We start from the raw sequence: 23192 nt of genomic DNA, 5'->3' as shown, positions 1-23192 counted from the left end.
GTGTAGTTCCAAACTAGCTAATGTTGAGATTAGTAAAAAATATTTTGATATTAAATAAAATGAGAAAAATAATTGATTCAATTTAAGTAGAATTTACTATGGTAGAGTTCCTTGTCACTCTGGGGAGGTATTTTAGATATAAGTTGATATTTTTATATTGTAAGGGCCTACTCAGCCAGAGCAGCCCCACCCCAGTTGAACTGCCATTTTGCTGTAAAGCTTAAATTGACCTTGTCCCCCCCCAGGGGAACTTATTTAAAAGCAAGTCCGGGAAACCAGTCCCAGGTAACAAAGTCCAAATACAGGGTGGGTCAGGCCGGATGGAGGTATTCAATCAGTGGGGCCATGCATACTGTCTCCTAGCTACCAAGGAGTATGGGCCCCCACCCTTTGGGAGCCTTTTGGTGCCAATCCTAACCAAGGTGTGATAGGCTGGTTCAAATGTCTACTAGGGTAAATTGTAATTCAATTGGCCACCTAGCATCACTGTGGAGTTTCCTGTGTGTGTTACAATCTAATTGGCCACCTGTGTGTGGCCAGGCCCAACCACATAGCCTTTGCTCTATAAAAGTTAGTCTGAAAAGCAGGGAGGGGTTGTCCTCTCTGTAGGGGCGGCCCCGACAAGTCTTTTTGACGGTCGGTCTGATTCCTGATGCTTGGCGCGAAATAAAGCTTTGCTTGACCTTTGCTTTCTATCAGTCTCGCTCCTTTAATCACAGACCCATTATTGGGGTACCCAATTTTGGGGGGACCCAACAATATCTCTGTCTGAAAGCAGTTGTATCTAATGCTCTATGTATAATAATTAGTAAGGGGACCACTGAGTTAAAATGAATAGCTCATGGTAGAGCTGGATGAAAATGGATATAGAATGGGTGGATGTGGATAGAAGCTAGAGTGGAGGCCATGATAAATTGATGTCTAAGTATGGAGAGTGTGTCAGAGCTTGACTTTGCCCTGGCCACATTCTCTCTGTACAGAATATTTCAGCCATATGTCATACTAAGCTGTATGTGCTATATGTGTAAGGGTACCCTGGCAAGGGTATGTGCTATATGTACCTATTGTCTGCTTTATGCTCTTCCAGCAGTGAACTAGAACACTTTCTTTCTAAAAAAGATTTATTTATTTATTTGAGAGAGAGAGAGTGCATGAGCAAAGGGAAGAGGCAGAGCAAGAGGGAGAAGCAGGTTCCCCATTGAGCAGGGAGCCCGATGTGGGGTTCCATCCCAGGACCCCAAGATCCTAGCTGAAGGCAGATGCTTAACCAATTGAGCCACCCAGGCATCCTATGAACTAGAATACTTTGGATAGTGTATGTGTAACTTCTGTCAGTGTCCTAGCATAACTGTGACCCAGTAAGGAGCTGCCAAACATGCACCTCCCTCCTTCTGAATACCCTCCAGGTAAGGCTACCATTAGTTCATATGGCACCTTTGTAATATTTGAAAAAAATTCTTCTTATTCTAGATGACCATAGTTCGGGGGCATGGATTGGGGATGGAATACAAGATAGATTGGGGTCCCTTGTGCTGAAAACTAACCACGTGATTAAATATGATGACCCTGCCTCCATTATCTAGTGATAGGTATCTCCAGGACACTAATACTTAGGATAGAATCCCATTGCCCACTTTTGGCTGAATACCTGCTACTTAAAGAAGGATATAAATAATTAGCATACTTACTAATATGTATACTTAATATACATACATACACATACTAATACTTAATATGGAGGTAGCATTTCAATTTGCTTGATTTTTCTTACTTTGCTAAAGTTATGATAAAACTTTGAAAAATTTCACCCCATCTGTTTCTAATATTGATTATTCTAAACCAGAAAAGAGAGTGTGAATTCATGAAATATCTTGGTCAGTAAAGCAGATGGTCATAAGAATCTATAGAAATTCAGTTAGCATCCAAAAGTCCAGAGGATGAAGACTTATTATGCTGCTTGGCTAAGATGAGAGGGAGAAAATGTGCTCAGAAGTCATATAATAATACCAGTTTCAGGTTTACTTATGTTTCACATTTTTTTTTTAAACTCTTTGTAATGGGCAGAATGATAGGACGCCAAAGATCTCTAATCTTTGGAACCTGTGAATGTGTTAACTTTCATGGCAAAAAGAATTTTGCAGTTGTGATTGGGATTAAGGACCTTGATTTGGGGGAGATTATCCTGGATTATCTGAGTGGGTCCAACCTAATTAAATGAATCCTTAAAAGAACCTTTCCTGACCGAAATGAGAGTCAGAGGGAAACATAGCTATGAAAGAATGGTCAGAGGGTAATAACAATGTTGCTAGCTTTGAAAATGGAAGAAGGGACAATGAGACAAGGAATATGGCTGGACTCTAGCAGTTAGAAAAAGCAAGGAAACATATTCTCCTCTAGGTCCTTCAGAAGGGATGCAGTCTTGCTGACATCTTGATTTTAGCCCTGTAAGATCCACTTCAGAACTCTAATCTATAGAAGTATAAGATGATAGAGATATATTGTTTTAAGCCACTAAATTTATGGGAATGTGTTACAGCAACAATAGAAAACTAATACACATTTTATGTGCATAGTACTAAATTACATATTGAAGATTTATGTTTATTTTGAGACACCTCTTTCAAAGATTTTATGGCACTAAAATTCAAGATTCTTTGAATTTCAGTACATCAAAGGACACTACCAACAGAGTGAAAAGGCAGCCCATGGAATGGGACAAAATATTTATAAATCATGTATATGATAAGGAATTAATATCCAGAATATATAAAGAATTCCTACAACTCAACAAAAACAACAAAAACAAAAAGCCCCATTAAAAAAATGGGAAAGGGACTTGAATAGACATTTCTCCAAAGAGGATATACACATGATCAGTGAGCACAGAGGAAGATGCCCAACATTATTTATCATTAAGAAAATTCAAGAAAAAAATAAAAATGAGATACCATCAGGATGTCTATCATAAAAAAACCCAGAAAACAGCAAATGCTGATAAGGAATAGATATGGAGAAATTGAACCCACATATATAGCTGGTGGAAATTTAAATGGTGTAGTCATTTGGAATTGTGGAAAATAGTATGATGCTTCAAAAAATTAAACACAGAATTACCATATGTTCCAGAAATTCCATTTTGGAGTATATATCCCAAATAAATCAAAACAATAACTTGAACAGACATCTGTACAACCATGTTCATAGCAGAATTATTCACAATAGCCAAAAGGTAGAAACAATCCAAATGTCCATTGATGGATGAATGAATAAACAACATGTGGTATATACAAACAGTGAAATGTTATTCAGCCTCAAAAAGGAAGGAAATTCTGACACGTGCTATGCAACATGGTTGAACCTAAGGACATTATGCTAAGTGAAATAAGCCAGACATAAAAAGACAAAGATTCCATGATTCTACTTCTATGAGGTAGAGTAGTCAAATTCAGAGTCAGAAAGTAGAATGTTGTTGTCAGGGGTTGAAGGAGGAGAGAATGGGGAGTTACTGTTTAATGACTACAGAGTTTCAGTTTGGGAAGATGAAAAAAAGTTATGAAGACGGCTAATGGTTTCACAGCAATGTGAATATACTTAATGCCACTGAACTATACACTTAAAATAGTAAGTTTAACATATATCTTACCGTAAGAAAAAAATTAATGTACTTTGAGTAAAAGAAGCAAAGTGAGATTAGTCCAGGCATATTTGAGAAATGGCAAGGAAAGCATAGTAAGAGAAGGTGTCTTCGTAGAGCAGTGGTTTTCAACTGGGAGAGATTTTTATCCCCAGTAGACATTCGGCAATATCTGGAGACACATTTGGTTGTCAGAATGGAAATGTTGCTACTAGCATCTAGTGGGAAGAAGACAGGGAACGATGGTGCTAAAAACATCCTGCCATGTACAGGACAATTTCCCACAACAAGGAATTATTCAGTTCAGAATGTCTGTAGTGCCAGGGGAAAAACCCTGTTCTAAACCTATTGGGTAATGTGGTTGGATAGAGTTGGAAGGAACTGATGAGAAGTGTCTTAAATGTAAGCCAAAAAGCTTAGAGTTTGCGCAATAGGCAATACATTCTTTAAGGTGGGAGAAAAGGGTGTTACTGGTGATTGAGGAATATTAATCATGGGAGGATAAGTTAGGTGCAAGGAGGGATTAAAGGCAGTAGACTAGATAGGCAGTTGTTGTGGTAATCTAGTATGGTTGGCAAAATCTGTAATGCTCCATGTAGTTGCATGTGCCAGACACTGTTCTTAAGGGCTTTACATGTAGTAACTCATGGAGCCCTCATAATATCTATGTGTTATAATCATTATTCTCATTTCACAGAAGAGGAAATGGAGAACAGAGTAAGTACACAAGGCCAGTAAGGAATGGAGATGGGCTTTGAACCCAGGGAGTCTTTGTTATCTTCTTTTATATGTTGCACTTTTTTTTTTTAATGCCTAGACACATTTTTTTTCTGTCAACTTATTTGCAAAATTGGGTTTTCAGTTAAGTAGGGTAAGGGGGTTCCAGAGTTCATTACTTCCTTGAGCTTGAGGAAGACTGAGAAAGCTGATAAGACAGCACTTGGCTTCTTGAGTTTTAGAAAATTGCTTGTAGGGAAGATCAGAATTAAGAGTGGGTGCATTAAAAATATAGGTTGGAGGAGGTGAATAATCAGCAAGAGATTGCAATTTCTCACCCACTAGCTCTCAAATTTTGACTTTCCAAAAGCTCCAGCAGGCTGTAGATGCCATTCCACTGACATGCATCAAACTTGAAAAACAGAATCTAGGCCAGGATTGTCACTCCACCTCCCACTCCCCAGTAACACTCACTCATCCCAAACACTTCCCACTCAATAATCTTTACCCATGAAGAGGAAAAAAAAGATGGCCATGCCCTGCTGTGATGGCCTTGTGTGAGCTTGTTTAGGGCATGGAGGGGTCTGTGCTACTAAGGAAGGAGACAGGAGAGAGAAGGGGCTCTTTGTTTCATTGAGAGTGTGTCACATTCACCGTTTGCCTGCTCTTTGTAATCAGTATTGCAGTTTGCTATAACTCTGATGATCTGGAAAAGACTAAAAAGCTGCTGGCCCAATTAGTGTTTATCCCTGAAGAGGTTTAAGACCAGGAGCCCAGCTGTTATAGTCTTGATTCTATTACTAATAAATTCTGTGATCTTGGACAACATTACCATATTCATCATTATTTTACTGGCTGTTTTTCCATGCAGAATCTTCTTTCTTTTGATATTCATAATAGGCTGCTGGAGTAGGCAAAGCAGATAACATTACCTTTTTTTTTTTTTTCCTGACAAGAAAAACTGAAGTTCCAAAAGGTTAAGTGGTCTACTTAGGATCAACTAGCTAGCAGGTGACAAAACTGGGACATGAGTGTGGTTTTGTTCCATTCACTCCAATCCATTTTTTCTGATGTCATTACTTCTCCAACTCTAGGGTGCATAAGTATCACCTGGACACTACCAGAACACAGATTCCTGGGACCTACTCCAAAGCATGACATGTGTATTACTGTAGGATAATACTAATGGTATCTATTACTATAATATCTCTGTTATTTAGATAGTATCTCTATGCTAATTTGGTAGGCCTGGGGTGAGATCTGAGAATCTGCAATTCTAACAACCCCCAGATGATAGTCATGGAGCTGGATTATGGGCCTTTTTAAAAGTAGCACTGCTTTATAAATAAATAAATAAATCTTAAAAAAAAAAAAAGTAGCACTGCTTTATACTATACTAATGCACCTCTTTGTACCTCAGTTTCCTGATCTACAAAAGAGGGAAGACAATAACTGGCTTTCTTTATCTTTCAGAATCACTTCTAGGATTGTGGTGAATTAAAATTGGCTACAAACATTTGCAGGTCCTCCCATAAAGAGAAACAATCTATTTCCTTGTCTCTTGGATCTGGGCTGGCTTGACGACTTGCTCAGACAAATAAGATATGGTAAAAAGTGACATGTGACTTTCAAGCAAGATGACCATAGGTGGACTTACAAGTTCTACTCTTGCCTTCATGGAATCCTGAAGCCACCATGTGAAGAAGCCCAGTCTAAAACTGGTGGTGACCGGGACCCTGGTGATAACCCAGATCTCAGTGACCCTATCCAGGATCGTCCTGTCAGCTAAATGAAGCCACATAAGTGAGCCCATGAGAGATTAGCAGAAGAACTGCCCCAACCACCTACAGGATTATAAGAAATGATAAATTGCTGTGTTTGAGGTGCTTTGTTATGCAGCAATAGACAACTCAAATGGGGATAAAATAGATAATGATTATGAAAATATTTTGAAATTACAGTAATACCTCTGCAAATTCTCTAAGAATAAAGCTTTTCCATAATAAATAATAAAATGGGTTGTACTAAAAATTAACAAAGCAGATAAAGATTTAAAATCAAGCAATGAGAATAAACACTGAATAAAAATGAAGACATACTAATAAAAATAGATAAATGGGCAAATGAATAGGAGAGAAGAGGATTTTTTTCTGTCCAACAGAAATAATATTACAATAAATGTAGAGGGAGTAGTGAAGTTGGAAAAAAAATCAGCGTTTTCCAACTACATGGTGGAGACTGATTAGAGCAAGAGTCATTAGTGGATGCTAATCTTCGAGGGGAAGTTTGATGAAGATGATGCTTGGTCTCAATATGTCTTTGCAGATTGTTATTCATTGTAAAAGAAAAAAATCCTTAATCACACAGTAGGAAAATCATACAACCATGACTGGTAATCAAAATTAAAATTAAAATTGCCAAAGAAAGTTGATGGATACTGTGTACTTTTAGATGGATACTGTGTACCATGAGAAGGACACATCCCAACCCATGAGGAAACATCAGAGAAACTCAAATTGAGGTATAGTTTATAAAATAACAAGCTTATGTTTTTGAAAAATTAAAATACCATGAAAGACATAAAGACTGAGAAATTGTTCCAGATTAAAGGAGACTACAGATACCAGACAGCTAAATGCAATACATGATTCTTGGCTGGATTCTGTGCTTGAGGGGGAAGATGCTATAAGGGACATTATGGGGACATTTAAAAAATTGGAAATATATACTGCAGATTAGATGAAAGTCTTGTGTTGACGTTAAATTCCCTGAACTCCATTATTGTACTGTGGCTGTAGAAATATTCCTGGCTGTAGGAAATGAACATTAAAATATTAAAGAGTTAATGGTTATGATGTATGCAATCTACTTTCAAATAGTTTAGAAAAAATAAATTACACACGTGCACATACATAAGACAGACAATAGGCAAGTGGAGTGAGCACGCAAGAGAGAGATGATAAACCAAAAGAAATCTGGCAAAATGTTAAAAATGTGTGAATCTTGATAAAGTGCGTATGAGAATTCTTTAAGCTATTCTTGCAACTTTCCTGTACATTTGAAGTTATTTCAAAACAAAAGTTATAAAAAAATTATATAAGTGAATATACATAGATATATTTTAGGTAAATATATTTTTCATTTCCAAGTGAAGATGAACTTTGTGAGCCTTATAAAAGGTAGAAATCATAAAGTAAATTCTTGATAGATTTGACCACATTTTTTAAAAAAGCTATAAAATCAGCAAAATTAAATGACAAAATATAGGCTAGGGAAATATTTGTAGGAGAAATGACATAAAAATAATTCTCTCTCTATATATTTTTATATTGGGGGAAGAGAGAGAGGGAGAGAGAGAGTGTGGTGGGAGCAAAAAAATAATTAGCATCAGAAAGGTCTCCATTCAGCCTGGCCCTTGTCTGGAAACAATGGGCCCTGTGATTTCCCACCTAGTACACTGGCCTTCCTCACCTCTCCTGAGTACTGGGAAGAAGGCTTTTCAACCAGAGTTTTCTCTTTCCTCCTGCCATCTCAAATGCCTAGCATTTTCCACAGTCAGTTGGAAAGATGTCAGGCCCCACCTGAGGCAAGGCAACGCCAGAAAGCCACTGGGGTGGCTTTTATCCCTTTGACCTTCCTCTCCCTTCCTTTCTTTATCATCAGCACCATAAAGGTAGTGCAGGGGATGGCTCAAGGGGTTTGGAGTAGCCACAGGGTCTCATTTTGGCTCAAATTTTTTCATTCTAAGATGAAAAGAGGAGAAAAAAGACTAAAATAGGAGAGTGGCCATTCTTGGGGATGAGTGGCTTTGCCTGTTTTTAAAGCCATCGCATTTCTTTATGGAAGAGTAGCCAGCTGTTCCTTTAGAACTGGTTCTCATTAGTCAGGAAACTTTGGCCTCATCTCTGAGCCTAGCCTAGGTTTAGCTCCTGAATGGGTAGCAGGTAACCCTGAATGAATCTGTAAATGAACATCCTGCTGGGCTTGAAGAACTATGGGAGGCTTAAGTGGGAGCAGAATGTAAAGCAGCTAATCTAGTAGAGAGTGACTGGCACTAGGGCCTGGGCATTAGAAATGTTGTAACACTAGCTTTTTACAGAATCCTGCTTTCTGCTCTTTATCTTTAGGAATGTTTAAGAATTTTTCCAAGGCAGTGTAAGTATTGATGATGTTAGTGCTAGATCATGTTCATTAGAACAGGGGGCGCCTGGATGGCTCAGTGGGTTAAGCCTCTGCCTTCAGGTCATGATCTCAGGGTCCTGGGATTGAGCCCCACATTGGGCTCTCTGCTCAGCAGGGAGCCTGCTTCCCCTTTCTCTCTCTACCTGCCTCTCTGCCTACTTGTGATCTCTGTCTGTCAAATAAATAAATAAATAAATAAAATCTTTAAAAAAGGTCATTAGAGGGACGCCTGGGTGGCTCAGTTGGTTAAGCAGCTGCCTTCGGCTCAGGTCATGATTCCAGCGTCCTGGGATCGAGTCCCGCATCGGGCTCCTTGCTCAGCAGGAGCCTGCTTCTCCCTCTGCCTCTGCCTGCCATTCTGTCTGCCTGTGCTTGCTCTCTCTCCCTCTCTCTCTGACAAATAAATAAAAAAATCTTAAAAAAAAAATAAAAAAAATAAGAAAGGTCATTAGAACATCTTCTCTTATTTTAAAAAATTATATTTAAATTTTTCCAGAATAAAGCATTTTTTAAGCAATTAAAACATAGAAATACAAACACGACTGCTCAAAAAAATAAAGGAAAAATACTAATATTAAAAAGATTTACTCTTATAAGTAATATAAAAATGCAAGTGGAAAAAGATGCCTTTTCACTTATGAAATTAGTAAAGATATAAAATGATAATATTCAATGCTGTCAGGGATGTAGCATGATGAATGCTATGCTGGTAACTGTGACAATTTGTACAATGTGAAAGCACATATCAAAAATTGTAAATGTGGGGCACCTGGGTGGCTCAGTGGGTTAAAGCCTCCACCTTTGGCTTAGGTTATGATACCAGAGTCCTGGGATTGAGCCCCGCATCGGGCTCTCTGCACAGTAGGGAGGCTGCTTCCCCCACCTCTTTCTGCCTGCCTCTCTGCCTACTTGTGATCTCTGCCTGTCAAATAAATAAACAAAATATTAAAAAAATTTTTTTAAAAAAATGTGTTCTTACTCTTGATCCCATAGTTAAATCCTATGAATTCATCCCATGGAAACAATCAAAACAATTATTTGTATTCAAAGATGTTCTTTGTAGCATTGTTTATGTTATTGAAAATCTGAGTAGTTCAACAAAAAGTTAAGTAAATTAGGTTGCACATGATGTTTGTAAAGAGTTTTCCATAATAAACGGAAATTCTTATAATACATAAAGCAAAATGAAAACACACACCTAAAAGACTAAATGACAAAAAATAAACATATTAATAGTAATCCACTATTCAGGGTCCTAGTAGGACACAGATGGTACACCCAATAGGGTTTAGCTGAACAAAGTCTAAAGAAGGGATGATTTATAGAAGTGTGGGCAGGATTTAAGAGCCATCCAGGGACTTAGCAACATAGGGTAGGGTGGCCAGCATTAGTCCCCAGGTAGGCAAAAGCAGAGAACAGTAACCAGAGCTGAAGCTGGGGAAAATACGAAACGAGTTTTATTCCTGTTCTGTGATCTGATATCCCACTGCACACAGCATATGTGAAACCTAGTAAGTTTCCTTGGAGATCAGTCTTCTGTCACATAGAGCAGGGCAGAAAACTATGGAGAGTGGATCTAGAGGTGCAAACAGAAATTAACCAGCACAAGTATTGTCTCTGTTTGGAGGACTGTGGGTGTTTACTATTTTCATTTTATCTGCTAGTTTATAAAACTTCCTCACCCTGGTGTGAACACCCCCTGCCCACAGAAGGAGTTTGGAAACAAAACCCACGCAGTTTACATATTATGTTTTCTTACTCAAGCTATCATAGTTAAAACAATTTAAAATGTAAAATTTGTTATTAAGAAGCATATGCTTATATTTTTCTAAGTTAATTTGTTATAAGGTTCTTCAGCAATTAATCTCTCCCTCCCCATTACTCCTCTCTTCTGATTTTCTGAATATCTGTGACTGCATAAAGTACTATACTGTCAGAGCAGCAGCAGAACTAACAGCTTTGATTGGTCAAGGACTGTCAAGAGAAGGGCAGGTCACTTCCTGTCACCCCCACACCTGGCGAAATATAGTTCTCAGAATGTCTGTGGCTATTGTATAAGTAGAGAAAGTGTCCACGTTGGTGGGAATACTGCTTACCTATTTTTAGAACCGCTATGACTATAATGCTTGTTTTGTCTAGAACTGCCATTCATACTGGCGAAATGTTCATGCATTCATAATTTGGGAGCACAATTATAAGAGAAAACATCCAAATTCATTGCCGTTAAGTTTAAGAACATAATACTTGAATACTTTTATTTGAAATGTGTTGATTTTTATAGAAAGTGACTGGTGTGAAGCAGTGACTATATTTTAAAATATGTCTTTTACCGAAAAAATTTTCTTCACAAGCCCTAGTATTAATTTAATCAAGTAAATCTGATTTTTATTGTAGACATTTTGTGTTTGAAAAGCAGTCATATTTGAGGTGTATAACGATATTTCATTTTGGCCTTGACAAGCTAATATGAAAAAAGAAAGATTTTAAAAGAAAAAAGGTATTTTACTAACTCAGAATTTTGAATAACTTTTTGAAGTATAATTTGAAATGATTAAAACAACTCATTACCTGCTAAAAGGTTTGGGTCATATGTATTTTGACTTAAATTATTTTGCACATTGACGTTGATTTTGATCATTTGCTCACTATCAAGGCTTCTCTGTGGATATTATGCAGCAAAGCCATTAACAACCCAGATTTCAATTCAGAATGTGAAAATTCATTGAGACATTGTATGTGCATTTGGTGCATTGAGAAGTTCAGTCATGATCAACCTGTCATGGCTTATCTCTGGAGAAGCACTAATTTTCTCAAATACTTTGGCCTGTTTGAGTGTCAGGAACCTGGATTCTAAACTCACTTTGAATTCATCTTTCTAGGTTTTAGTTCGGTGTAATCAGGTATGGCTTTGAAAATATTGGCTTGGTGTAAATTAGAAAAAAGAGATGCTGATTTCCTCCCTTTTTGTTTTTTCATGCAACACATATCTCAGTTCTGGCTTTTTCATTCATTTAGCTAACTCTAATCAATAACTTCAGTAAATATGCTGGCATAGTGTGTTTATCGATCAACTCAATCAATTGATAAAATACTTCTTTTAGACAAAACATGTAATTAATAGCCATAAGTTATGTGTTAGCTGATAAACATGCAAACAAAATTAGAATAAATCAAATGACTCATCTGGCTTCCACAAAAAAACCATGTGAAATTGCTCAGTTATCAACATATTTAAAAGGTAAAAGTGGAGCATTGAATTTTTGTAAATAAGTAAGAATAGAGACATATAACAAGAATGAAGCTGCTGACTTAGGACAATGGCTTGAGTTAAGGATAAACCAGATGAAGAATGAGCCAGTTATATACCTAATATAATATGTTATGATGTGATATGATAGGATATAAATTACTGCCTTTTTACCTTTACTAAATACTTAAGAGCACCAGATTTTGACATTTGCTAAAGAGACCAATGCTGGACCCTATACCTGAGAATGCCCATATATCACAAACAGGTACAAAATACATTTATTAAGGAACACATCATGGGAAACTGCCACTCTTCTCTGTTTCCTGCCCATCTCTCCTTTCTCCCAGTGGTTGTCATATTTATGATTCTCCATCCCCTTTTAACTAGTTTTTGCATATTTGGGAAAATTCTTACCCTGTTGCCTACCTAAATTAGAATTCCTAGATCCCTTGCCAATTCTCTTCAACAGTGAAGCAGAAATTCTAGCCAGGCAAGGAAAAAAATAGGTATGTAAGCTGGAAAGGGGAAAGTAAAGCTGTCTGTATTCACAGATGACATGATTATCTATACTAAAAATACTATGGAATTGACTAAAAAGCTACTAGAACTAATAAGGAAATTTAGAAACATTGCAGAATACAATGCCAATATACAAAAACCAATTGTATGTTTATATACTAGCAGTAAATAATCAGAAATTGAAATGAAAATAAGAATGATCCATTTATCATAGCATCAAAGATATGGAATGCTTAGGGATAAATTTGTCAAAATTTGTATAAGATACGTACACTGAAAACTACAAAACATTGTTGGGAGAAATTAAAGAAAGCCTTAATCAATAGAGAGCTGTACTGTATTTATGACATCTTGAAATGTCATTTGACATTTGACCCAAGTTGATCCATATATTCAGTGGAATCAGAATTAAAAACCCAGCACACTTTCATACAAATTGACAAGCTGATTCTGAAATTTTATGGAAATGGAAAGAACCTAGAATAGTCACACACACACATACACACACATGCATACACACCTTGAGAATGAAGAAAGTTGGAGTATAACACCATCTGATTCCAGGAGCATTATTATAAAGCTATAATAATCAAGACAGTGTGGTATTGGTATGAAGACAGACATGTAATTCAATGGAATAGAATAGAGATTCTGCAGAAAGACCTAATTAGGTTTGGTCAAATAATTTTTGACAAATATGCTAAGAAACTTCAGTGGGGAAAAGGATTATTTTCTCAATAAACAGTGCTAGCATAAATGGATTGTCCATCCAAAAGAATGAATCTCTACCCTGATCTCACACTATAAGTAAAAATTAATTCAAAATGGATCATAAATCTAAATATAAGAGGTGAAACTATTTTAGGTAAAACTAAAATTCCTAGATGAAAACAATAGAAAATGTATTAATTTGGCAAAGATTTCATAGGTACTACACAAAAAACATAAAACTACAAACAAAAAAGTTAAAAACTTTCACCCTTTGAAAGACAATGCTAGGAAAATGAACACTCAAGCCACAGAATAAGAGAAAATATTAGTAAAACATTTATATGACAAAGAACTTATCACAACTTAATTATATTAAGACAAACAGCTCAATTAAAAATGGCAAAGGAGGGGTGCCTGGGTGGCTCAGTGGGTTAAGCCTCTGCCTTTGGCTCGGGTCATGATCCCAGGGTCCTGGGATCGAGCCCCGCATCGGGCTCTCTGCTCAGCAGGGAGCCTGCTTCCCTTCTCTTTCTCTCTCTGCCTGCCTCTCTGCCTACTTGTGATCTCTCTCTGTCAAATAAATAAATAAAATCTTTAAAAAAAATGGCAAAGGATTTGAACAGACACTTCATCAAAGAACATAGAGGAATGACAATTAAACACACAAAATCTGCTCAACATTACTAATCAATTTGGTAATGCAAATTAAAACTATAATAAGCACCCAGTAAATGGTTAAAATTAATAAGACTGACCATGTCAGCTGTTGATGAGAAGCTAAGTTGCTGGAACTGTGTCATAGACTGCTTGTGTTAATGTAAAACGATATAGCAATTATGGCAAACAATTTGGCAACTTATTAAAAAGTAGGCTATACATCTACTATTTACCCATCCATTCCACTTCTTTGTACTTACCCATGAGAAATGAAACCATATATCTCTACAATGACTTGCACATGAATATCCATAGAAGCTTTATTTGTAATAGTCCCAAACTGGAAACAAACCCAAATATCCATCAATAATAAATGGATAAATGCAATATGCTATATCCATACAATGGAATACTACTATTGAGAAATGAAAAGGAATGAACTGTTGATACGTAAAATCACATGGATTAATCTCAAAATTATTATGCTGAGTGAAAGAGTCCAGACAAAAAGAATACATAATGATTCCATTTATATAAAATTCTGGAAAATGAAAACTAAAGCAAGAGAAAACAATTTTGTAATTGCCTGGGACAGGGAAATATGAGGGAGGTGGAATGGCTTACACATGGTATGGAGAAACTTTTAGGGACTAGGGATAGAATCATGATGTTTTATGATAATGGTTTCATAAGTACATAAATATGTCAAAAAACCAAATTATATACCTCAAGCATGTGCAGTTTACTGCATTATCAATTATAACTTACTAAAGCTGAAAAAAATTACAAAACCAAAGGAAAAAATAAAAAAAGAAATTTTAAAGGGACAAGAAGAGTATTTCAATTTTTTGTTAAAGATGAGAGCAGAGGTGGTGTTTGCATTCATGATTTCATACTTGTAAAGCACTTAGAACAGCCTAATTTAGAAAACATTTGATACACATACTTATTATTAAAAAAAAATCTTCAGCCACTCTAGATCTAGGTCACAGATCATCTGAGTGAGACTTGAATTTAGAGATGAGCAACAAAATAGAATAGCTTCCATTTTGTTGGCCTATGTCAGAGGTATCCTGCTTTGGGGATATCAGTGGCTGTAAAGATGAACTCCTGACAAGGAAGTGGCATCAAGGAGGGTAATGGTACAATGGCAGGGTTTTTTTCTTTTTGTTTTTTGTGTTTTTTTTTTTTGTTTTGTTTTTTTTTTTTTTTTGGTGGTTGTTTGTCTTTAAGATTTCCTTCCTTCCTTCCTTTTTAATTTTTTAAAATTTAAAAATTTTTAAATTTAATTTTTTCAGTGTTCAAAGATTCATTGTTTTTGCACCATACCCAGTGCTCCATGCAATATGTGCCCTCCTTAATACCCACCACCTAGTGGTGGGTATTATTTATTTATTTTTAGAGAGACAGAGCAAGCAAGCATGAGCTGTGGTAGGGGTGGTATCAGGAGGGGCAGAGGTAGAAGCGGACTACCTGCTGAGCAGGAAGTCCAACAGGGAGTCCAATGATGCAAGGCTTCATCCTAGGACCCTGGGATCATGACCTGAACCGAAGGCAGATGCTTAACCAAATGAGCCATCCAGGTGCCCCTACAATGGCATGTTTTTCCTCAGGCCACTTACTGGCATGATTTAATTTTAGACAATTACCTTCAAGTATGTTTCTTTAGTCTTCCCTGTAAGTTACCTAATGTACTTGAATATATTAATTACTTGCTTAATATAGTGAGAGTGGATTCTGTTGACTGCCTCCAAACATCTTGACCAATAAAACCCCTCAGGAAAAAACAATGCAAAAATTAGATGTTTTTTAAAGAAAAATTGGAATTTGTTTTTTTCTCTTTTGTTTTGGGGAGAGAGGAATTCTTAACCTACTCAACTAAACATTTAATCGAAAGACTAAAAGACATTTATATAGTCTGTACCCCCTCCTACTTAAAAATTTTTTTTCATTGCTTTATGTGGAAATCTTTATTTGGATTAAAATAGAGGCATGGGGCATGGGGGTACTCACTGGATTTTTCATGAAAAGATTTTGGGTTCTCAGAGTGTAGTAATATGGGGAGTAGTGGAAAGGTGGTAGGGTTGGAGGAACATAAATATAACTTATATCAATGAAAACATAACAAATTATGAAAATTTTTTATTTTTTACTGCTTGTTTAAGATAATGTTGGATATGATTGGTCTGTTGAATATCATACACCAATTTTTAGGCAAATGAGTTTTCACTTGATTGGGAATTTTTGCTTAAAGAGGTAACATGATTTTCAGATAAAATTTTCATTTTAAGGATGATGCCTCTGGGTAACAAGTAGAGTTACATGTACTGACATAGAAAAGTATCTGTGACAAGTTTTTAAAGGAAAGGAGCAACATTAAGAGCAATGTGAATAGTATAATACTTATGTATATATAATGAGATATTACATTATTTACTCATTAGAGAAATTGAACCAGATAAGGTTGTGACTTTGGCACACTAGGTACGGTGGAATGCTGGGGTGAGATACTCACTAAAAACAGGAAGACTGAATAAAAGTTTTTATAGTAGAAAGGGAGAAGACCTTCTCAGCCTCTTCTGCTATTAAGCTCCAGTAATGCTGGCTGCCAAGTGTATATATGCCAGGCAGAAGATTAGAGACCAGCTCCTGAGAAAGGATCTATGAATACTGAAATCTGGGTGGTCTCCTAAAGAAAAGTCTGGTTTTCTGATTCATTACTCCTGAGAAAATTGTATTGGTCAATAAAGGCTTATAGTCAGCTTTTTTATTATCTTATTCTAAAATATCTGTAGTCATGTTGTTGTCCAATTTTCCCCACACCATTTGTTGAAAAGACTGTCCTTTTCCCAATGGATATTCTTTTCTGCTTCGTCGAAGATTAGTTGACCATATAATTGTTGGTTTATTTCTGGCTTTTCTGTTCTATCAATCTAGGAATCTATTTTTGTATCAGTACCAAAAGACCTTTTTTTTTAATAAAGATTTTATTTATTTATTTGACAGAGAGAGACACAGAGAGAGAAGGAACACAAGCAGGGGGAATGGGAGAGAGAGAAGCAGGCTTCCTGCCGAGCAAGGAGCCGGATGTGGGCCTCAACCCTGGGATCATGACCTGAGCCGAAGGCAGCCCCTTAACAACTGAGCCACCCCAGCGCCCATGATCACTACACCTTTGTAATATAAGTTGAAGTCTGGAATTGTGATGTCTCCAGCTTTGTTTTTCTTTTTCAAGAATAGCTTTGGCTATTTGGGGTCTTTTGCGGTTCCATACAAATTTTAGGATTGTTTGTTCTGGTTTTGTGCAAAATACTGTCCATATTTTGATAGGGATTTCTTTAAATGTGTAGATTGCAGTGCACCTGATTGGCTTAGTTGGATAAGTGCGGGCCTTCAGCTCAGGTCATGATCACAGGGTTCTGGGACTAAGCCATGCATTGGCTTCCAGCTCAGTGGGGAGGCTGCTTTTCCTCTCCCTCTGCCTGCTGCTCCCCTTGCTTGTGCTTTCTCTCTCTCTGTCAAATGAATAAATAAAATCTTTAAAAAAAATGTGTAGATTGCTTTGGGTAATACAGACTTTTTTTTTTTTAAGATAGGGAGATGGAGAGAGTGAGAGAGAGAGAGGCAGAGGGAGAGGGAGAGAGAGGATCTTAAGTAGAGAGCATGGAGCCTGATGTGGGGTTCAATCTCACAACCCTGAGATCATGACCTGAGCCGAAACCACTAGTTGAATGCTCAAATGAATAAGCCACTCAGTGACCTGGGTAATACAGACATTTTAATAATATTTGTCCTTCTAATCAATGAGCAATTCTTCTAATCCATTTCTTTGTGTCATCTTCAATTTCTTTCATCAGTGTTTTACAGTTTTCAGACATCTTTTACTTCTTTGGCCAGGTTTATTCATAGGTATCTTACGGTTTTCATTACAACTGTAAATGGGATTGATTCCTCGATTTCTCTTTCTGCTGCTTCATTATTGGTGTATAGAAATGCAACAGATTTCTGTACATGAAGACATTTCTCCAAATAAGACATACAAATGGCCATCGCTTCTCGGCCTTTTGGCTAAGATCAAGTGAAGACATACAAATGGCCAACAGACATACGAAAAGATGTTTGTCATCACTTACCATCAAGGAAATACAAATCAAAACTGCAACGAGGTATCACCTCACACCTGTCAGGATGGCTAAAATTAACAACACAAGAAACAATAGGTATTGGTGAGGATGTGGAGAAAAAGTAACACACACTGTTGGTGGGAATGCAAATTAGTGCAGCCACTCTGGAAACAGTATGGAAGTTTCTCAAAAAGTTAAAAAAAGAATTTTCCTATGACCCAGTAATTGCAATACTAGGTATTTACCTAAAGAACACAAAAACAGTAATTCAAAGGGATACATGTACCCCTATGTTTATAGTACTATTATTTAAAATAGCCAAGATATGGAAGCAGCCCAAGTGTCCATCGATTGATGAATGAGTAAAAAAGATATAATATAAATATATACAATGGAATATTATTTGGGCATAAAAAAGAATGAAATCTTGCCATTTGCAATGACATGGATGGGTCTGGAGAGTATAATGATACATGAAATAAGCCAGTCAGAGAAAGACAAATTTCATATGATTCCACTCATATGTGGAATTTAAGAAACAAAACAAATGAGTGACAAAAAAAGAGAGAAACCAAAAAACAGACCCTTAAATTTAGAGAACAAACTGATGGCTGCCAGAGGGGAGGTGGGGGGGGGATGCATTGGATAGGTGATGGCGACTGAGGTAGATGGAAGGATGGGTGAAACTGGTGAAAGGGATTAAGAGTATACTTATCTTGATGAACTCTGAGTAATACATGGAGCTGTTGAGTCACTATATTGTACAACCAAAACTAATATAACACTGTATATTAACTATACTGAAATTAAAATTTAAAAAATTAATTTAAATAAATAAATACAATAAAATAAAACAAAAATATATGGTAAGTATAGCTCCCTAAAAATAAGAGAGAAAGGCAACCATCTTGAGATCATGAGGAAACAAATTTGAGAAAAAAAGCCAATACTACAGAAGATAGAGTCACAGAGAGAAGGCAAGAATATGAAAAATCATTGACATTACTGCTCTGTGAGCCAACCCAAGAATTGTCCCTAACCGCTGAATCTCCTCTTACATATGATCATTAAAGTTTTTCATTAGTGAAGCTATGTTTTAGTTAGGTATTCTTTTTTTTTTTTTCTTCAGTAGAAAGGATCAAACTGATACACTAGGATTTGGAATTTCAAAACCCTAATCCCTGAAATACTCAGGGCAATTAGTTTATGCCAACAGATTTGGAAAGAAAGTTCAAAGCCAGTTTGATTTAAAAGCTGATTCCAGAGGGCAGAGAAAGAGAGAGAGAGACAGAAATTAAGAAATGAGGTCCCACTCAGTGCTCAACCACTGTCCTTATCTCTGGGGGTAGCGGGGTGGGGGAGGGGAAAAGAACAAGAGAAATTCCAGTTACATGTCTCTTAAGAGAAGAGAATTGAGAGAAAGCCAAGTCAGCTTGTTGTCTGGATCAGGAGGGTATAGGCATTTGAACGTACATTAAATGAAGACGAGCCAGGAATGGGAAGTCTTGAGGATGCAGCCTGGCCAACTTGGGCCCAGACATACCCAAGGCCCCACCTTCACCAGCATCAGTACTTCATACCTACCTAGAATCTACACACAGTTCTCTATGGAGTAGGGAAGTGGGTAAAAATCCGACTGATTAAATTTAGTTTCTGACAAAATGAGAGCTAAAAATAGAAATTTTAGAAAAATAATAGTGTTCAGACCCGAGATTATGTTTTTTTTTTTTTTAGATTTTTGTTTATTTATTTGACAGAGATCACAAGTAGACAGAAAGGCAGGCAGAGAGAGAGAGAGAGGAGGAAGCAGGCTCCCCGCTGAGCAGAGAGCCCGATGTGGGGCTCGATCCCAGGACTCTGGGATCATGACCCGAGCCAAAGGCAGAGGCTTTAGCCCACTGAGCCACCCAGGCGCCCCCGAGATTATGTTTTGACATATGTACTCACTATTACTTAATTAATTAATTGATGATAATAATTATACCAGTTTCCACACTCAAGAAGCTCACAGTTTAATAAAGACAAGCAAACAAATAGTTAACTATAATATGTGAAGTGTTTTATAGGTAAATATTCAAAAGGATATAATAACACAGAGTGAGCATGGAGAGTACAACATAAGCTCTGTTTTGAAGGACAAAATCCAGTTAACCATAGATGGTATGGTATGGGGAAATGGTGAGTTTTGTTTTGGCCTTGTTGCATCTGAGGAATGATTTTTGTTTGTTTAAGATCAAGGAAACTTGTATGTCAAGGAAACTCTGTATGTCAAGAGGAATGAGGTGGCAGAGAAGTAGAGAATGAGGAGACTGGCTATAAATGATGGTCTGAGAGCTGAGAAAGCAGAAAGCAAAAGGACACAGATCAAGGGCCCAGAACTTTGCCTTGGCCAGAAAGAAGGAAGATGAGAAGGCAAAGATAGGAATAGTTGAAAATACGTATGCACATGGGAAGAGTTCAGTAAAGTTAAGAGCACTCATGCTTGATGCCTTCTACTTTATGTGAGAAGTAGAAGTTCAGGTTCATTTTTTAAGGGTAAGAGAGAAAGACCAGGATTTTAAGGAGGAGAGTTACATGGCCAGATTTGTATTTTAAAATGCTCTCTCTGGTAGAAATTCAAAGAATGAATTAAAGAGAGATCAGAAAAAACTGAAGCTAAGATACCCATTAAGAGATCATTGGAGTCATTTAGGCAGAAAAGAATCATGAAGACCTGAATTAAGACAGTGGCAGAGGGAATAAAAGGAATGGTTTCCATAGATATTTATAAGCTAAATTATTATAAGAAGTGACAGTTTATACACTAGTAGTGATGGAGAGAGAGGAAAGGAGGATGATACCCAGATCTGAACATTTGGCTCATTTGAAACTTCAGCAAGAAGAAGGAGAGGTTTATGGGAGAAGATATGGGAGATATGGGAGAAGATAATGAGCTTAACTTTGAATATACTTAAATGTAAAGACACTGATAAGGTTGTGGATTTGGACAGAAACTGATGTAGATATAGAAGGTAGTTGGATCTGTGTGTCTAGAGTTTAAGAGAGACGGTCTGACCTAGACAGAGAAAGTAATGAGAAATATATTCCAGGAGGGTGGTGGTTGAAACAGTGGGTATAAATGAGATCCTTATGTGAGTATGTGAAGAAGAGATTTTTTTTTAATGGCTTTTATTTTTAATCTATTCCTGTAATTCACCAATATGATAAACTTACACTATATTCAACAATTCCTAAATATATATCTTACATTCACACTTTGAATTAACACTATCTTCTCTCATTTAGTGTTCATAAAAGTCAGGGAAGCCCTTATGCTCCACAAATAAGCGAAACCATATGATAATTGACTCTCTCTGCTTGACTTATTTCACTCAGCATAATCTCCTCCAGTCCCGTCCATGTTGATACAAAAGTTGGGTATTCAGCCTTTCTGATGGAGACATAATACTTTATAGTATGTATGAACCATGTCTTCTTTATCCATTCGTCCATTGAAGGGCATCTTGGTTCTTTTCACAGTTTGGCGACCGTGGCCATTGCTGCTATGAACATTGGGGTACAGATGGCCCTTCTTTTCACTATATCTGTATCTTTGGGGTAAATACCCAGTAGTGCAATTGCAGGGTCATAGGGAAGCTCTATTTTTAATTTCTTAAGGAATCTCCACACTGTTTTCCAAAGTGGCTGCACCAACGTACATTCCCACCAATAGTGTAAGAGGGTTCCCCTTTCTCCCACATCCTCTTCAACACATGTTGTTTACTGTCTTGTTAATTTTTGGTTTCGCTTATTTGTGGAGCATAAGGAATAACATGGAGGACATGGGGAGATGGAGAGGAGAAGGGAGTTGGGGGAAATTGGAGGGGGAAGATGAACCATGAGAGACTGTGGACTCTGAGGAACTAACTGAGGGTTTTGGAGGGGAGGGGGATGGGAGGTTGGGTGAGCCTGGTGGTGGGTATTGTGGAGGGCGTGTATTGCATGGAGCACTGGGTGTGGTGCATAAACAATGAATTCTGGAACACTGAAAAGAAATTTAAAAAATAAATTTAAAGAAATTAAATTTATAAAAATAAAATAAAATATAAAATATTTTTTATTTATATATTTATTTATATATTATTATATAAAATAAAAATAAAAAAGAAATTTAAAAAATAAATAAAAATTTTTAAAAAAGTCAGGGAAGCCCTGAATAGCCTATATAGGCCACGAACTAAGATCTACTGTAAACATGGGATGTTCTACTATTATAAATTCATTAGTGATAGTTGTGTGGTGAAGGCTTTACGACTACTAAATGATATCTTTTTAGTAGCGGAAAGCCTACTAATTTAAGAGTAAGCATCCCCTTTTGTCAATTCTAGCAATGCTACTAGTCAATGCTACTAGTTATAGCATAGTGGGAAAATTTACGCAATTTCTTGTTACCAATTTTAATACTCATTATGAATACGGTAAAACGTTTCAGTTTGTACTTTAAAACCATCTTACATACAGAGATACATATACATGTGAAATTACCAAAAATGCCTTTAACCCATTTTAATGCATCTATTACAGTGCACAAGATGAAGATATTTCTATTTTTCCCTACAGAAAGACAAACAGTCTTTTTCTTGTAGTATCTCATAAATGACCTTAGTGCTGACCCAAATATAACCTACTAATTACCCTCTGTGTACCTTCCAGGCCCTGATTAGTTGTATTTAGCATTTGTGTGAGACTGTGATTCTACTCTGGAAATCTTCCGTATAGCTTGTAATTCCTGGTGGAAAAAAAAATTGCTGTGACCTATACAGTTGGAGAAAAGAAAACACAGCTACACTCTTCCAAAAGCAGAACAAAGCAATGAAATAACATACCTTTCACAAGGGACTTGGTGTTATCTGAAACCCTATAATCCACATCCCATTCTGCTTCTTCAATAGGTTGGATGATTCCAGTGGGCGGGTCGGAGAACTAATCAATTTTGAAACAGCATCTGCAAAAATAGATAATGTTCATCTAAAGGGCAACCTAGTCATAAAGCCCCACAAAGATGAGTAAATAAACACACGTCTTTGTATAAAGGGGATCCCCTAGATGGAACTGTAATGCAGTATTGGCAATGTGGTATTCCATCAATACCATCAAAGGAATTTATCAAGCACCAACATTAGGATGAACTATGTGATTAAAGTGACATGGTTCCTGAACTCCTAGAATTTATAATGAATTCTAACTCCTGCACCCATAATGGAACACTTAAAAACTCAAGGCTTATTTGGTCCTAATCTTTTCTCCCGAATTTCTTTTTCTCCTGTGCTTCCTATGCTAGTGAAGGAATCCAAGGCATCCAAAATTCCTCTCTGTCACTCCCTGTAGCTAATCCATCTTTAATGTTTATTGGTTCAAC

General features: G+C 36.8%; 1 long non-coding RNA gene across 1 annotated transcript in view; it reads right to left on the bottom strand.

Annotated features, from left to right (window-relative positions):
* Nucleotides 1–23192, bottom strand: part of LOC125104986 (uncharacterized) — a 115472-nt gene that overhangs the window by 62071 nt on the left and 30209 nt on the right. The window contains exon 4 of the long non-coding RNA XR_007128777.1: nt 22660–22778. This is a non-coding gene — a long non-coding RNA (uncharacterized LOC125104986). The remainder of the gene's footprint in view (nt 1–22659; nt 22779–23192) is intronic.

Source organism: Lutra lutra, chromosome 7 (genome assembly GCF_902655055.1).
Source record: "Lutra lutra chromosome 7, mLutLut1.2, whole genome shotgun sequence".
Taxonomy (NCBI): domain Eukaryota; kingdom Metazoa; phylum Chordata; class Mammalia; order Carnivora; family Mustelidae; genus Lutra; species Lutra lutra.
Note: the sequence above shows the minus strand (reverse complement) of the source record. Positions and strands in the feature narration are given on the sequence as shown.